The 5,216-nt window shown below is 35.5% G+C and overlaps 1 long non-coding RNA gene across 1 annotated transcript; it reads right to left on the reverse strand.

Annotated features, from left to right (window-relative positions):
- Nucleotides 1-299: 299 nt before the first annotated feature.
- Nucleotides 300-4,910, reverse strand: LOC129532782 (uncharacterized). The gene is made up of 4 exons (XR_008678704.1): nucleotides 4,810-4,910; nucleotides 3,183-3,255; nucleotides 2,580-2,807; nucleotides 300-358 (listed from the first exon to the last, which is right to left on the reverse strand). It is a non-coding gene; the product is annotated as an uncharacterized lncRNA (long non-coding RNA).
- Between the last annotated feature and the right edge of the window lie 306 nt (nucleotides 4,911-5,216).

The raw sequence follows: 5,216 nt of genomic DNA on the forward strand, positions 1-5,216 counted from the left end.
ATCTCAGAAACTAAACACAATAACACAGGTAGTACCTACCTAAAATTCAAATGAAGGAGTCAGTTATCTATGTATGGGTCCTGAACATGGTTTTTCAGAAATTCCAAGAAGATGGTAATACCATACCACGAATCTTTTTATCATCTCACTCTCTAAAATTCCAAATTTTAATGCTTCTTTCTTTAAGTGAGGAGCTAAGATTCCTACTATCATATTCACATACCCATGAAGGACATTTTGAAATGTAATCATTGGCTCTCCATGCTTATCCTCATTTTCAAACACGATTGTGACCAATTGCCTCCCCTGACATAGTCAATTTCATGATCTAGGTGACTTTGCAGGCCTTGTTGGTTTCCTGTTTGAAATGAATAAAAGGCAATAACACTGCTCAGGTTACAAATGAAATGTTTTTTTATTGACATATTTTATAACTAATATGTAGGTACATTACATAGATTTCAAAATGTACAAAACAAAGTCAAAGAAGAAAATCAGTATCACCTTGTCCTACATGCATACAAGAAAGAAAAATAAATACCCTGCCATTTCCATATATCACAAATATTTTTTCTGGTAACTAAATACTTTTGTAAATAACTATTCTAATGAGTAATATATATTAACACATTCATCCTATAATTCATTTCAATAACCCAATTGTTGATGCCAATTTTTCAGTATTATAAATGTCATAACAATAAAGATATTTATAGACAAATAGATGGCAATTATGTAAAACCTTAAATAGCTTCCTAAGAAGAGAATTTCTGATCTAAAGTTAATAAAGCATTTATTTTTGGTAAGTGCTGTATTTTGTTTTTCAGGAAGTTTATACCAGGCAACAGTAAGTAACATCACTGTTTAAAATATTTCCAGTAATCTTGTTGTATACCTTAAAAAAATTCAATTTTTGTCAGTTGTAACTCAATAAAGCTGATGGAAAAAATAAAAATAGAAGACTTCTGATAAAATTTAATTTTAGTTCAATAGAAATATAATTAACTCATGGTCATTACAGAAAATTTAGAAAATACAGAGGAAAATTAAAAATTTGAATAAATTTTGCCATTCACAATTAGTGGCTGTTCGTTTTTTCAGCAGAGCTTATGTATGTATTTTAAACACACATTTTTAAAAAGGTAATACAAAGTTTCAAACTCCTCTCTTGACATTGTACTGTGAGTGAGCATTGTATAATTTTTTTTTTTTTTTTTTTTTTTGAGATGGAGTCTCACTCTGTCGCCAGGCTGGAGTGCAGTGGCGTCATCTCGGCTCACTGCCTCCGCCTCCCAGGTTCAAGCAATTTTCCTGCCTCAGCCTCCCAGGTAGCTGAGACTACAGGCGCCCACCACCACGCCTGGCTAATTTTTGTATTTTTAGTAGAGATGGGGTTTCACCATGTTGGCCAGGATGGTTTTGATCTCTTGACCTTATGATCCGCCCGCCTTGGCTTCCCAAAGTGCTGGGATTACAGGCGTGAGCCACCGCGCCCGGCCGCATTTTCTAATTTCTGAGTCTCTTTTTCTTCTTCCTTATTTCAGAGATTGGCTACTATCGACAACGTTGCTGTCATCAGAAACTCACGGGTATCACTCCAGACATTACCTTCTTTCTTTTGTCCAGCACCAGCGGCTTACCAAGTCCTACAATGTTCACTTGTAGAATAATACTTGTAGGTTTCAGCTCCCCTCCAATCGTATTTCCTCTCTTGTTCACTTGTATTACCACAAATACCTTTCAGCAGGTCTTTTGACTCTCAATTTAGCCATTTTATATTCCACATCCCAAGATCCTGTCAGAATTTTCTTCCCAATATTGAAATAACACCCTGTCACTCCTAGGATTATAATGACTCATTTAAGATAAAATCCTAGTTTTTCCATATAACACTGTTCCCCTTTACTTTTTCAGCTTCATTCATCTCTTGACATTATCTCAGATGTAGCTTGCCCTGAGGCAATGCCAAACACTTGCTGTTCCTCGACTGTTTGCTGCTTTTCCATGAGTGGGTAAGTTCCATATTGGAAGCCTCATGTAGGGGCTCAGAGCTGGGGATCTGGGTGAATACTGCATATAGTTAAGTCTTAGCTGTGTCAGCTGTTGGCTGTTGTCCTTGGGCAATTCACTTAACTTTTTTTTTTTTTTTTTTTTTTTTGAGATAGACTCTTGTTCTGTGGTCCTGGTTGGGCAGGTTCCAGAGATTCTCCCATCTCAGCCTCCCGAGTAGCTGGGACTACAGGTGTGCACCACCATGCCCAACTAATTTTTGTATTTTTAGTAGAGACGGGGTTTCACTATGTTAGCCAGGCTGGTCTTAAACCCCTGGCCTCAAGTGATCCACCCACTTCGGCCTCCCAAAGTGTTAGGATTACAGGCATGAGCCACCACACCCGGCCTCACTTAAATGTTATATGTAACTTATGTTTTCTCACTTGTAAAATTAGGATAATAACAGTATTTACCTCTACAATCATTAGAAGGATTAATTGTTATTGTTATTAACTAATAACTATGTCTATTAAATAAAGGCTTTCTGTTTTGCCTGCACGTTATATTGATTAACTTGCACAGCTTACCTAACATTGAGATCTCTTCAAAACTTTTTTTTTCTGAAACTCAGCTGAGATGCACTCCTCTCTCCTTTAACCTTTGTCCCATCATTTTCATCCAGTGTTGAAATTGTCTGTGTTAGTAACTCCTAAAGCAGACTAAGTTGTCTGAGAGTAGAAGTTGTCTTTCTCCTCTTTGTCACCAGCATCGAGCAGAAAGCTTAAGCTATGTCCCAAATTCTTGTGCATTGGTATCTGTTTTATGAATGAACAATAGTTGATAAATGGTAGTTTTGATTAAGATCTTATTCACCACTCTTCTTTTTCTGTGCAATGTTTTCGAGACCTTAGTTAAATTAAAAAAATATATATATATACATATAGATATAATATATAAAGGCCTAAGCTTCACATAATAAATTAAAAACATGTAATCTAATTTTAAAGGGAGACAGGGTCAAAATTTACTTTTATCTGGTATTTTATTGTAATATTTTCATGGAGAAAACAAATAGCACACGTCATATAACAAATACAGTGCCAAGCAGGCACATTGACTGAAATTGTTTGTTGTAACAATTGCAAGTAAACACCATGAGAAGACGTGAAGAAAAAAGACATAGAACTTACTTTGCAGGATGCTTAGGGGTCTCTTTAGCTTCAGAACACACATCCCCAAGATTCTTTAGGCACACCTGGAGATCTGTAACAATGTATAATTCAGAGAATAAGCAAATTAAAACAATGTTGTATCCACTGTTATAAAGAAGACATAAATGGGAGCATTATGACAGGAACTTTCAGCTCAGTGATGAAATATTTTAGGATGATATTAGTCAATTCAAATTATAAAGACAGAGACAAACAAGGCTCTGAAAAGAGAAGGTTAAAAAAGTTAAGGGAGATGAAGAGAACACTCAAAGTCATAAAAGTAGAAGTGAGATTGATATCACCAAAAAGAAGCTTTGTGGAGGACGTAAAGCAATTGGCAAATTCTTTTTCTCGGTCTGATGGTGCAACAGGAAATGAAAAAAGGTATATACTACAGAGCATGGAAGCCTTTCACTACTGAAGTATTTAAGAATGAGTGAGTTAAAAGTACTTCATAAATGAAGAAGTTACAAAATGTACATATGCTTATAATACCACCAATGTTCCTATTAAGTTTCTAACAATAATAATAGTAAATGATAACATAATAGCATTATGACTGATGATGATGAAAAATGATGAATATTATCATTATATTAGTAATCAAGGGGAAGCAAGATGAATAGACAAATGTAGATTTTCTAGATTATGTTATTTAAATACTTCAGGTTTACTGAACACCTGGTTGTCTAATGTGAATTATTCCAAAGAACACGCTGTTCCTTTCCTAACAAAAAAAGCTTCAAAGGCAAATAAATAATTTCCAATTCCTTTTTGGTCTCCAAGTCACTCTTTACACAAGAGGAATTTGACGAGTTAAGTGTAAATGTATAAGAAACATGTGGATTGCATTTTGTTTAAAAATATACAAGGGTTTAAAAATTAAGGACGAAAAGTGTTTGGCACAATGCATTTTTGGTGAAGCCAAACCAGAAACATTTGAGACAGTTTCAGATTGTAGTGTGACCTTCAGCATTGCTTGTGTTTCTGGGTATTAAATGAACCTAAAAATAAACACTATCCTTAACTAGAACTGAAGCAATAAAACCTGTAGCAAGGTATGGACCTGAATGAAAAATTTTTTGAGGATTTACTGAATTTTTTTCTTTTTTCTAAAAAAAAACTTCCAGTCTGAGAGTTCAAGCAAATGCCCACCATATGTGTCATGCTTTGTGTCTATTCCCTTATTTCTTCCTAAGGTTTCTGGTTCACATAGAACAGGAGACATCTGAATATGTATAAGAAAAATGTCAACCCTCCCCTAGTGGTAAGATTAATTTAACTACAACTTATACTCTTCAATGGGTTCAAATGTGTTCTGAGCTTGAGTCATTTTTGAATGCTTTTGGTCCATACTTTGTTCTAATTTCTCCCTATGTATTTGTTGAAAAGACACTTTTGGAGAATGACATTTTGTTTCTGTCCATAGGCAAGAATTATAAAACATAAATAGCTGGGTTATGTTGAGATTTATTGGTGGGTAAGTTAAGGTGATATGCACTATAACAGGCAACGGCCATTTTAACAGCCTGTAACAAGTGGAAAAAACAATAAAATGGAAATGCAAAATTATTGTTTTTATTTTTGTTGTGTGCTGCTGGCTTACCTGGTGCCTCTATTGAAGAATGGCATTTCAGTGTTTTTTGCTCTTCTACAAATTCTCTCAGTCATTGCACATTGCCTCCATCTCCTTTATGCCGTTTTCCAAGCACAAAGCACTGTGTATTAGTCCGTTTTCACACTGCTATAAAGAACTGCCTGAGAATCAGTAATTTTAAAGGAAAGAGGTTTAATTGACTCACAGTTCTGCATGGCTGGGGAGGCTTCAGGAAACTTACAATTATGGTGGAAGGCAAAGGGGGAGCATGTACTTTCTTCACATGGTGGCAGGAGAAAGGGGAAGAGAGCAAGAGAGGAACTACCAAAACACTCATAAAACCATCAGATCTCATGAGAATGCACTCACTATCACAAGAACAGCATGGGGAGAACTGCCGCCATGATCCATCCGCC

Source organism: Gorilla gorilla, chromosome 2 (genome assembly GCF_029281585.2).
Source record: "Gorilla gorilla gorilla isolate KB3781 chromosome 2, NHGRI_mGorGor1-v2.1_pri, whole genome shotgun sequence".
NCBI classification, from domain to species: Eukaryota; Metazoa; Chordata; class Mammalia; order Primates; family Hominidae; genus Gorilla; species Gorilla gorilla.